The sequence below is a fragment of the Pelodiscus sinensis genome, chromosome 32, assembly GCF_049634645.1.
Source record: "Pelodiscus sinensis isolate JC-2024 chromosome 32, ASM4963464v1, whole genome shotgun sequence".
In the NCBI taxonomy this organism is placed as follows: domain Eukaryota; kingdom Metazoa; phylum Chordata; order Testudines; family Trionychidae; genus Pelodiscus; species Pelodiscus sinensis.
In genome coordinates this window covers 10,460,883-10,473,897 of record NC_134742.1, presented here as the reverse complement: position 1 = coordinate 10,473,897, position 13,015 = coordinate 10,460,883, and the positions used below count along the sequence as shown (strand labels likewise).

The following is a 13,015-nucleotide window of genomic DNA, read 5'->3' as shown; positions in this document are numbered from 1 at the left end:
TGGGGCAGAGCCCTGAGGCACGGCACTTGGCTTCAGAGATTTAGCATCCAGACGCGAGCACTGACAGGCGCACAAAGGACTGGTTCCACATCAGGGAAGGCTTTGAGGGTGCACTTTGTGAAAATGAGGGACACTGAAATAGACCTCTGTTATAGTTGCACCTTAACCTCCATGCAACCATAGCCAGGAACATACCTTTAGCACCTGCATCTGGGATCTCGGTGACTGGTCTGTGAGATTCTTAAATAGTAAATAAAAGCGTAGAACTGTTATAAAACTGTACCTGTATTCCTCAGAAAGCAGTGCACTGAAATGCTAGAAAGCACCCCCCAAAACTGGCAAGAAAGGTGCTAGCAATGGGTTACAACTCACAAAGGGTACGTCTCCACTACGGGAGAAGGTTGAATTAGGATACGCAACTTCATCTACGTTAATTGCATAGCTGAAGTTGAATTACCGTAACTCAACTTTTGGCACTGTCCGCACTGCGGGAAGTCGAAGGGAGTACGCTCTTCCCTTACTCCTCATGGAAGCAGGACTACCAACATCGACCAGAGCGCCCCTCTGAGTTTGAATTAGCGTGTCTCCATTTGACCCGCTCATTCGAACCCTGGAAGATCGACAGTGGCAGCTTTGATCTTCTCTGTAGTGCAGACATACCTAGACCTGCTCATATTGTTTAGTTTGGAAAAAAGAAGATTAAGGGGGGACATGATAGCGGTTTTCAAATATCTAAAAGGGTGTCACAAGGAGGAAGGAGAAAATTTGTTCCTCTTGGTTTCTGAGGACAGAACAAGGAGTAATGGGCTTAAAGTGCAGCAGGGGAGGTTTAGATTGGACATTAGGAAAAAATTCCTAATTGTCAGGGTGGTCAAATATTGGAATAAATTGCCAAGGGAGGTGGTGGAATCTCCCTCTCTGGAGATATTTAAGAACAGGTTGGATAGACATCTGTCAGGGATGGTGTAGACGGAGCTTGGTCCTGCCTTGAGGGCGGGGGGCTGGACTCGATGACCTTGAGGTCCCTTCCAGTCCTATTATTCTATGATCCTATGATATTTGGGGACCCTACTCAAAGCTGGGAGAGGGGGTGGAGTGCATAAGAAAATTAGGATTCCCAGAGAGGGGAAAGGAATGGGAGGGGAGGTCCTTGGAGAAAGAACTTTGAATCTGCAGTGGGGTGGCAGCACAAATCCATGTTAGCTCGTGGTGCTCCTGCGCTAAATGCTTCAGGATTTCACCCTGATCCTCCATGATCCCAATCGTGTTCTGTGGCCTGCCTGGCAAAGCCCCGGCTGTCCTCGCCGTTCCTCTGCTCCCTTTCCAAGAGTTATTCCTGATCTCTGAGGGATTTAGCACTTTGCAAACCCAATCCTCCCAGTTTTTTTCTAAAACAGCGGTTCCAACCTGTGGTCCGCGGACTCCTGGTGGTCCATGCCGGTACTGCAAGGGGGCCGTGAAAAGTTTAAAAATAAGGAGCAGGCCCACCGCAGCTGGACCAATCCTTTCTTTTTCTCTTTCTCTTTTTTCTCTCTTTTTTCTTGTTCCCCTCTCTTTTTTGTCTCTTTTTTTCCACTCTCTCTTTTTTCTTTTTTTCTCCCACAGGAAGGGGGGGGCAGAAATGTTAATAGACTGAAGAGGGGTCCGTATGCTCGAAAAAGTTGGGAACCTCTGTTCTAGGATGTTTCCTTCTCTGTGGAAATGTCTCCAAAGGTGGTGCACGAAGGGGCCGCTATGATCTGGGCCTTTAAGCACAATGCACAAACAGTCATCTTGTTAACATTTAGTCGTAACTTTTCACTGCTGAACCCCTTTCCCAACATTTCCACTCACTTTCCCCAGACCCCTGGCGAGGGACACCTTTTGGCAAGCACCACAATCTTGGTAGGGGGAGGAGGATGGGAGTGGCTGGCGACTGTGCATGTGGACAAAAGAAATTCCAGCCAGGGCTAAAGAATTCCCTTTGCAGGAGCATAGTTCGAATTAGGCCAACCTTCTCCCTGCACACTGGGCAAGTAAACCTGGGCAGACATCTCCCAGCTCAGGATAAGCAAGGAAACTGAGGCACAACTTCTCCAGGATTTTGCACTGCTTCATACACAGCCCACCCCTGTTCCTGCACACGATATTTGATTAAGGGTCTGAGCTAGTGTCTTGCAATGGGGGAGGGGACCTGTGAATCAGTGGATACCGATGTCTACCCTCCCAGAGCCAGCACCCCCTCCTGCACCCAGACCCTCCCTCCCAGAGCCAGCACCCCCTCCTGCACCCAGACCTCCCCTCCCAGAGTCAGCAACCCAAATCCTAGCCCTGAAACCCCTCCGTCAGCTGCCCACACTCTCTCCTGCACCCCAAGCCTGACAGCCCTGTGCCTGCTTCCAGACCTGGCACTCCTTACCTCCGTCCTGACCCTCCTCCCAGAGCCAGCACCCCAAAATACCACCCCAGCCCTGAGCCCCATCTCAGAGTCAGCATTCCATACTCCCTCCTGCCCCCCAAACCCTCTTCTGCACCTCAGCCCCTCCCCCATTCCTGACCCCCCACCCAGAACCTACACGCTACACCCTGTCCTGCACCCCGAGCCCTACCCTGAGTCCCCTCCCAAAGGCAGCACCCAATCCCCCTCCTGCACCCTGACCCCTCCCAGATCCAGCACCCCTGCCTCCCTTCCAGATCCAGCACCCCCTCCTGTATCCCTGCCTCCCTCCCAGATCCAGCACCCCCTCCTGTATCCCTGCCTCCCTCCCAGATCCAGCACCCCCCTCCTGTATCCCTGCCTCCCTTCCAGATCCAGCACCCCCCTCCTGTATCCCTGCCTCCCTTCCAGATCCAGCACCCCCCTCCTGTATCCCTGCCTCCCTCCTAGATCCAGCACCCCTGCCTCCCTCCGAGATCCAGCACTCCCCTCCTGTATCCCTGACCCCCTCCCAGATCCAGCACCCCCCTCCTGTATCCCTGCCTCTCTTCCAGATCCAGCACCCCCCTCCTGTATCCCTGCCTCTCTTCCAGATCCAGCACCCCCCTCCTGTATCCCTGCCTCTCTTCCAGATCCAGCACCCCCCTCCTGTATCCCTGACCCCCTCCCAGATCCAGCACCCCCCTCCTGTATCCCTGCCTCTCTTCCAGATCCAGCACACCCGCCTGCACTCTTGACCCCCACCAAGATCCAGCACCCCCGCCTGCACCGTTGCCCCAGCCCTGAACCCCCCTAGATCCAGCACCCCCAATCCATCTCTGATATCCAGCACCCTTTCCTGCACCCTGACCCCCCTCCCAGATCCAGCAACCCAAGATCCAGCCCTGTGACCCTTACCAGTGCCAGCACCCCACACCCTGTCCTGCACCCCAAGCCCCGCCCTGAGACCCCTCCCAAAGCCAGCACCCAATCCCCCTCCTGAACCCCAACCCCTGACCCCAGCCCAGTAACAGTGTGTGTGGGGGGGCAGAGCCAGTGATGGTGGGGGGACGGGGCTTTGGGGCCTCGGGGGTCGGGCAGGGTAGATCCTGGGCTCCCCTAACATTCCAGAAGGGACCGTGAGCATGGCCAAGATTGGGGACCCCTGGTCAGAAGCGCCCCCCCACCTCGTCTCCTGGGACCCAGCCTGGCCCCACAGGGTTTCCCCCGCCTGGGGCTGACAGAGCCGGAGCAGGGCTCACCGGAGAGGGGGACCCAGCCCCCACGGGCTCGGGCGACATCCCAACACCCCGGGGATGCGGGCAGCGCGGCGGGTGTCTCGCTAGGACCCAGCAGCAGCAGCAGGAGCTGCGGGGAAGCGATCGCTGCTGGCTCCGGCCCGGCTGCAGGAAGGAAGCGAGGCGGGCAGCGCTTGGGGGGCAAGTAAGAGACACCCCCCAGGAGCGGCGCCCCGGTGCCCCCGCGCTGCAGGGGAAAGGTTTGGTCCCGGGCTGCTCCCAGCGTGCGCAGGACGGAGGAGGAGGAACCAGAGGCGGGGAGGATCCGAGCTCCAGGCCCTGCAGCCAGGGCAGAGGGTGACTCAGGAATGGGGAGGATAAAACTCCCCCCTGCCCCATGGGCTGAGCCAGCTGCAAAACTAGAGGGAGGGGGGCAGAAGGACTTTTCCTCCCCCCTTTCCCAGAATTATAGTTCCCATTGTTTTGACGCTGAGCTCTCCATCCTCAACCGCTTTGTCACTGTGGGGAGGGGGCTGGAGAATTCATATTTTTGATTGAAAACTAGTCAGAGTGGCCCGTGGCTCCAATAAACTCCCCCAGGGTTGTGCTGGGACTTTTCCTGTTTCTGTGGCGCTGCTGTCATGGGAGTGCAGTGCTGAGTGACTTCCTGGGCTTCCCTCAAATCTCCTACAATTTCCTTCCAGCCACCCATGGGGCTTGCAGCCAGTTATTTGGTCTGTCTCTCCAGCACCTGCCTGTTCTTTTTGTGCCTCGGGGGTGTACAGAACCTGGTTCCCAAATATTCACCAACCAGACGTTTTCGAGGTTGCGGGCACCGTGATACTTCTTCATGTGGTTCTAAAACCTCTTAAAACATCTGTCCGTAGGGGCCTAGTCGTGTCTGGCATGAAATGCTCCTCAAAAGGCAATTTCTATGTTGTTGGGTTTTTTTTAACTAAGCATAAATATATAACTCCAAGAATTCAAAGCCCCACAAGTGACACACCCCAAAATCCTGAATGTAAACAAAGCAAACAGCAAGGCTACGTCTACACTGGCATGATTTTCCGAAAATGCTTTTAACGGAAAAGTTTTCTGTTAAAAGCATTTTTGGAAAAATCGCATCTAGATTGGCAGGATGCTTTTCCGCAAAAGCACTTTTTGCAGAAAAGCATCCGTGGCCAATCTAGACATGGTTTTCTGCAAAAAAGCCCCGATCGCCATTTTCACGATCGGGGCTTTTTTGCGGAAAACAGTACTGTGCTGTCTACACTGGCCCTTTTGCGCAAAAGTCTTTCGGAAAAAGACTTTTGCCCGAACGGAAGCAGCATAGTATTTCCGGATAGGAACTGATGATTTTACATGAGATTGTCAGTGGTTTTCTGGAAATTCAAGCGGCCAGTGTAGACAGCTGGCAAGTTTTTCCTCAAAATCAGATGATTTTGCGGAAAAACTTTCCAGTCTAGACACAGCCCAAATGTATTTCTGTATTGCTGTGTGGGCCCCACCCTTTGGGGCCTTTGTGGAAGAAAACATTGTCTTCACTCTGAGTTTGTAAGCAACAAGTAGCCAGAGGCAGTTTTATTACGAGCTGCAGCAAGGGAAAAACTGGTTCGGACGGGGGGGGGAAGCCCCCCCCCCCCGAGGCAGATCTTCAAATACAAGCAATTATGAAGCAGTTTATATACTGTTTATTAGATATAATAACAATAACAATTAGTCTCCTCATTACAAACACTAATGGCTAACAGTTATTTAGTTCCACTCAGATGCTCTTAATCTCAAGGTCCTTGCTAGAGTCAGCGTTCTATCCTTATCTCCGTATGGAGGCGAGAGGCAAAGGCAGCGTCTAATTACAGATCTCGCGTTGTCAGGCCATAGACTTAGCCTGACTCTTGCTCTCTTGTTAACAAGACCAAGATGGCTGCACAAAAATTCTCTTATTCTTTTTTCCTGCTTCCACAATCCCCCCTTTTGTGCTTACAGCACAACTACTTTCCTAAACTTTTATTTTTATTAAACATTACATCATTAGTACAAACTTAAAAGCTATTTTTATTACTACGTCTTTTACAATAACAATTAAATATGAAACTTTTAATAAGCAAAAGCAATATAATCATTACTATTTCTAATATAATTCTATGATGGGGCTGTTCTATAATTTTAGTAACATAACACAACACGTGAGATATAATTCTATGATGGGGCTGTTCTATAATTTTAGTAACATAACACAACATATTATAATTAGTAACTAAATTAGGCAGGGCAGGTACATGCTAATGGTACCTGTCTATAAGCACAGAATCCAGATCAAAGGGAGAAACTTAAACTACTTTTACAAGTTTCTCCTTGGCAATATACAATACTTCACTTTTTTCACTAGGGTCAGTTATTAATGTCTTTTTGTAGTCAGAAATCTTTGGGCTTTGACGGTGTTAGAGGAGCGGACTTTTCTTTTTTTTTTCTTGAAACAGTCGTGGTTCAGCATCATGCAGGGGAGAGGTTACTAGCACATCGCTTTGTAATATTTTGGTTCTTCTGGTGTCTAGCAGATAGGAAAGCAGGACTAGAAGAGAGAGGCTTATCAGCACTCGGGGTAGGATCATTTCGAGATGGAGGGATCTTTTTGCAGTGAGAAGCATTGGCTAACAATCAGTTCTTGGCACATCACAGCGGTGTTGGTGGCTAGCAAAACTTGGTAAAGGTCTTTTTAGAGCGGTCTTTCACTGATGGACATAAGTGTCTTTATCTTCTGAGCTAAAAGCTAGCTAGCTCTTTTGGAACTAAGGTTATTTCTTAGGAATAAAGCAAACTATAAAAACAATCTTGCGCGGTTGTTTAGTTGTTTGGTACTAGCTTTATCAAAGTGAGGCTTTTTTGTAATGTGGTTGCTAGGGGAACTAGGGTCACAGCAACTGATGTAGCGCATGCTTCTCAGGCTAACTTAATGATTTGAGTTTGTCAGTTCTCAGCAAGATACCATGGATTGCTTCAGTTTACTCTTATAGTTCTTTTCTCTTGACTTTGGGGTTCTCTTTAACCCACTAGGTTAAATACAATTTAAGGGGTTTTAATTTACTCTGGAAGTATGAGTACAGCACTAGCACTGTTATAAATGTTATAATCGAAACTTCTTACATAATTTGACAAACACTATTCAACTCTATCTTTAAGATATTTCATCACTTTACTGGCGCTGTTTATGATAATAGACTTGACTTTTACTGCTTGGTCGAGTGCTGCAGAGGTAGGTGTTTGGCATGGTCTACTGTGTTTCTTTATCTGTGTATACTTCAGACGGCTAGCTTCGATATATCTTTGGGCATTGGCTACTAAATTTTCGATCTTCGCTTGCAGGGCTAGTAAACCCTCCTCTAGGTACTTACTTCTGCTGTGCTACTTAGAATCTCATGTTAGGTTACTCATCACTGCTGAAGTGCGATAGAGCCGCATTCCATCGACGGTCAGGATCATCTGGCGAGGGGCTGTTATACACACAGACGGATATGTAGAGGGGCAGGATGGAGTGATCTGTTTGGGTAGTCAAACACCAGTGGGTACTGTTTATTTGGACTAGCTCGATGTTTTTGTTTCTCTGAGACAACCACATCAAACCTAGGCAGATTCGTCATGATGTTAAATGGGCAGGTACATAAAAATTCTTTATCAAAGTGGGTGCAACAATCTCTGGGTATAGGAAGGCTCTTACACTTTCAGAATAAGCAATACTCTCGACTCTATCTATATGCTCTTGCTTTGGTACAGGCAGGGAGGTTACTATTCTGATCTGAGTGAGGAATTTTCAGAGGTGCTAAAAACAAAAGGTTATACTATGCTCTGTCTAGGTGGGCTTTTGGGTCTTTATGGATTCTCTACTTCTTTACTCTCATGGGTAGACACAGGGGAGATGGGGACTCACTACTATAAGGGCTGGGTGGTTAAAGCTATCTTATTCTTCAATACTGGCTTTCTAATACTTTTAATTTAGTTTTATTAATTAACAATCTAATTCATCTCTGGTCCAAATATCTGGTTAGGTCTAGTGAAGTGGACACAGAGCTGGACAGATCTTTCAAACTATTCAGGATCAATCGGTTGGCTTGGCTGGTGTCTAGGCTTTTACGAGCACTGGATATTACTGCATCTACTAGTTTGGATTTTCATACAATTTCTGGGCTATGACATAAGTGTTGCTGACAGAGTTTCTAGGCTTAAACTAATCTGCGATGGTATTTGCTAAGCTTTTTCGTTGCTTAATCAGGCACTTGCTAATTTGATTAGCCAGTCTAGCACACAGCTGGTCTATACTAGTGTGGAACATCACTAAGGTAAGGACTAGTGACAGTTGTCCTGGTTCTGGGACAGGGGTCTGTTCAGGGCATGATGCACAATTGGGAGGCTCTATTTTGTCTTTAAGGACTTGGTTAATAATATCTAAATGAGGGCAAGTTAGCAATGGCTATTGTTTAACAAATGACAGCCATGCTTTAGGGGTTACTTTTGTCTGGGCTTTTGTATTTAACCTAGTGGGTTAAAGAGAACCCCAAAGTCAAGAGAAAAGAACTATAAGAGTAAACTGAAGCAATCCATGGTATCTTGCTGAGAACTGACAAACTCAAATCAGTAAGTGGTAAGCTTTCGTGGGAGTCAGTAGGTCTAACTTCAGTGGCTTGATGTTAGTGTTTAGCTTCTTTTTCACAATATTCTATACAAACTTTAACTCAGAGGACTGTGTATTCTTTGTCTTCGTAGTGTTCATGTTGTTACAATAAACAAAATCATTATGTGTGAAGGAGGGGCAGTTCCATTGCTGTTAGCGTGTATTTGTTCTATGTATGTGACTTGAAGGAGGTTACATTGACTAGAGTCACTGTTTCTCTTATAGGACTAAGCATGGTTCACAGATGTTTAATTGTTAACTTATGCAATTTTATAATTCTTGAGGCTTTTTAAGGCATTAGGCATTAATGAGTAGCAGGGCAAATAGCTGTTATTGCAATGGTGAGGTTACTAGTTTCTTCATTGTTGTGGGCATCTTTACTTAAATATGCTGATGTCTCACTTGCTCGTGTTGTTACTTATAGATTTCTTATTATCTCTTGTTACCAGATTTGCCCAATACTCTGGGGTATGCTCATTTATCAGGGTTACCCTCATGGGACTGGGGGAAGGTTAACAATTCTATCAGTGTGCTGTTGGTGCTTACTTGTGCTCTCATATGGAGCTGAATTCTCCCTGCTGCCAATTCTCCCTCCCACTGGAGCTCTCCTGCAGGAACTAGGTTCCTCAGGATGGGGTTCTTCCCACCTTGGCAACACACACAGACACTCACACCCACTAACAGAGCACGTCTGAGAGGACTGGGTACTCAGCACTCACAAGCTGACCCCCTCATATGTCCCTGGACTCAGCTGGCTGGGTTTCACAGCAATGCCACACTGCACCCTCATGTGCCTTTGGACTCCGTGGGCTGGATTAAACAGCACTTTAAGCTGCCATCCTCATAAGCCCCCAGGTTCAGCACCCCCTATCCCCACTGTCACACCACAGTCATTCACTGGTAAACCACACGATGAGCAAACCCCACAGGATTTTGGGCACTACAGGGATCTTTTGCTTGGGTACAAGAAGCGTTGTTGCAGAGCGAATGGGGAAGCCAAAACACCGCCCCTTAAGGAAGAGTGAGCAAAAGAGAAAGAAAGAGAGAGAAGCAACCAGTTTAACAATGAAAGTGATTTATTTCTGAGTAGTGAATAGATATCAAACAGTTACAATATTAAATCTAACAATTACAATATTAAATAACCATATAACAGTTTACATAGGGCAGGGTCAGGAGGCTATGCTTAGAGAGATAGTTGATGAGAGAGGGAGAGATCTCACCACTCCATGGAGCTTGCACTGATCGAGGTTCCTAGATGATGATGGGAGCCGGGGGGTCCAGAGGGCAGGAGACAAGCAGAACAGAGCCCCCAGCACGATCAGACAGGAGATGAAGAAGTCTCAATGGAACTGATGCAGTTTAAGTCCAGGTATCAGAACAGTTTTCTTGGGGCAAGGATAGGAGTTTTATAGAGATCGTTCAAAGAGAAAGAGGAGAGACAATAGAGACTGATCACCCCTGGTTATGGGGGATGTTCCTTGAACGAGCTCACAATGCAACTAGGCAGTTTCAGTATTTTAGATGTCAATAGGATCGTTACTAGAATTGGTCTGATAATGACTAATTTGGGTGTGGGCAGGCCTAGGTTCATTAGCATCTGGAGCAGGGATTTCCCATCAGGCAGTGCTTCTCTGCTTTCGGTGTCCCATAGTTCAGTGCGGTTCCTGGCTTGGAAGAGCTGCTCTCCATTCTGTATGCTAATGAGATGTCCCTCTGTTCCATCTTTAATATAAATGAGGCTGGGGTGTTTCCTTAATTGTATCACCCTTGTCTGAAGCAGCTAGGTGTGTCTTCCCCGGCCTTTTCTTTGCTTTGTCTTTGATTCTAGCAGAGGCCTGAGGGAGGGGGATGGTTTTCCATGAATGTCACTCCCTGACTCCCCAAGAGCACAAGGCTGACAGGTGACCATGTTCTGGTTCCCCAAGAATCACAGAGCTGGTGGGTAACACTCTGGCTAAACTACTTTATGGTTGGTGTGCAAATTTACAGAAGCTAAATATTTCATTTGTGTAGCTATTAAAGCAAAACTAATCTGGTGGGGGAGAGGGCTGGTACTTTACTCTTAGTCTTTCTGTTCACGTGATGCACTCTTTGCTTCTTTTCAGTTCTTTTTTTGTTCACTTGTGGAGACATTGTTAACATTCTCTTAGCTTAAACAATTTCTAAACTATTATCTTTTCCCTGAATTTTAAAGTTTCTAATTGACTAAGTTTAGAGTTGCTAATTGATTGGGCTTAATTATTAATTTTGTTGGTTTAAATTAATGCTTCTGCTTTACTCAAATTATCTTTTCATTAAAACAATATCTTACACACAACAATATTTGCAATGCGTATTACAATTAAGACACACAAGACAAACTTGGACAGAACACAAACTTATTATGTCATGACACAGAACTATGTTTTGTTGTTGTTGTTGTTGTTTGTTGTTTTTCTTCAGCTGCACTAGCGCTTTCTGCAAAAGCGACGAGGAGTCCTGTGGCACCTTATAGACTAACTGAAGTGTAGGAGCATAAGCTTTCGTGGGCAAAGACCCACTTCGTCAGATGCATGCATCTGACGAAGTGGGTCTTTGCCCACGAAAGCTTATGCTCCTACACTTCAGTTAGTCTATAAGGTGCCACAGGACTCCTCGTCGCTTTTGCAGATTCAGACTAACACGGCTACCCCTCTGATACTAGCGCTTTCTGATGATCTGAAAGACAAGAAAACATTTCTACTTTCGTTGGGGTGGTCTATTATAACTTAAAATACTGCTTAAGATCTGTTAGGGGAACTTGTTACAGCTAGTTCCTTACTATTTCTATGGGCGAGTGAGCTACAACTTTACAAGAACAAGGGCGCTTTATCGGTACTCGTGACTTTCTACTCTCTCGAATTACTTCTAGAGTTGCTAGCTCTCCCCAACAGTGGCATGCTTCAGTTTCTTTCTTGTACTACAGATCAGGCTTAATGTGTGAAGCTATAATGCTTTTCTTTAGCACAAGGTGTTGGCTAGTTACTGTTCTAGCAAGCAAAAAGCTTTTCTTTTCTTTAAAAGAATCGTACACAGTGTTACTTATTAAGACTATTATTATTTGATAGGATAACGAGCCTTGTGGATAAGGGAGAAGCGGTGGATGTCATATACCTAGACTTTAGTAAGGCATTTGATACAGTCTCGCATGATATTCTTATTGATAAACTAGGCAAATATAACTTAGATAGGGCCACGATAAGGTGGGTGCATAATTGGCTGGATAACCATAGTCGGAGAGTTGTTGTTAATGGTGCTAAATCCTGCTGGAAAGGGATAACAAGTGGAGTTCCGCAAGGGTCTGTTTTGTGACTCATACTGTTCAATATCTTCATCAATGATGTAGATATTGGGATAGAGAGTACGCTTATTAAGTTTGCAGATGATACCAAACTGGGTGGGGTTGCAACTTCTTTGGAGGATAGGGACATAATTCAAAATGACCTTAGCAAGTTAGAGAAATGGTCAGAGCTAAACAGGATGAGGTTTAATAAAGAGAAATGCAAAGTGCTTCACTTAGGAAGGAACAATCAGTTCCATACATACAAGATGGGAAGCGACTGTCTAGGAAGGAGCATGGCGGAAAGGAATCTAGGGGTCATAGTGGACCACAAGTTGAATATGAGTCAACAGTGTGATGCTGTTGCAAAAAAAGCAAATATGATTCTAGGTTGTATCAACAGGTGTGTTGTAAGCAAAACTCGTGAAGTCATTCTGCCGCTCTACTCTGCACTAGTTAGGCCTCAGCTGGAGTACTGTGTCCAGTTCTGGGCACCACATTTCCAGAAAGATGTGGAGAAACTGGAAAGGGTACAGAGAAGAGCGACAAGAATGATTAAAGGTCTAGAGAACATGACCTATGAAGCCAGGCTTCATGAACTGGGCTTGTTTAGTTTGGAAAAAAGAAGATGAAGGGGGGACATGATAGCGGTTTTCAAATATCTAAAAGGGTGTCACAAGGAGGAAGGAGAAAATTTGTTCCTCTTGGTTTCTGAGGACAGGACAAGGAGTAATGGGCTTAAAGTGCAGCAGGGGAGGTTTAGATTGGACATTAGGAAAAAATTCCTAACTGTCAGGGTGGTCAAATATTGGAATAAATTGCCAAGGGAGGTGGTGGAATCTCCCTCTCTGGAGATATTTAAGAACAGGTTAGATAGACATCTGTCAGGGATGGTGTAGACAGAGCTTGGTCCTGCCTTGAGGGCGGGGGGCTGGACTCGATGACCTCTCGAGGTCCCTTCCAGTCCTATTATTCTATGATTCTATGACTATAGTAATAATAATATTGACATTAAATTTTGTTAAATGGGCGCTTATAAATATTTTGTTTGTATTTGGACAATTTACTTGAGGGGACAGGTGTTTTATATTCTTTTGAAATAGCCAGGCAGCTTGTATTCACATATAATGTTGGATTTGAAAGCAAGCTAAAAGTGTTATTAACTCAGCTTTGAACAGAGACACAGTGAAGTTTCAGGGCTTGGATTCTTAAAACAATTATTTGTTTTCTTAAAGAGTAAATTTAACTTTAAGGATTGAATGTATAGATTTCATTCTTTTATACAGTTAACTAGTTAAGTGTCAATAGAATTCTTTATTTTCTTTTTGCAGATTTAACAAAAGTGTCTAGCTAAATAGTTAAATTTGATTGTTTCTTTGCTTGGATTATTGAAAGAGGCTGCAAGAAACAAGGAG

General features: G+C 46.0%; 1 protein-coding gene across 1 annotated transcript in view; it reads left to right on the top strand.

Moving 5' to 3' along the window:
• The window catches only part of LOC102463194 (uncharacterized), a 48,193-nt gene that overhangs the window by 23,085 nt on the left and 12,093 nt on the right, over positions 1-13,015 (top strand).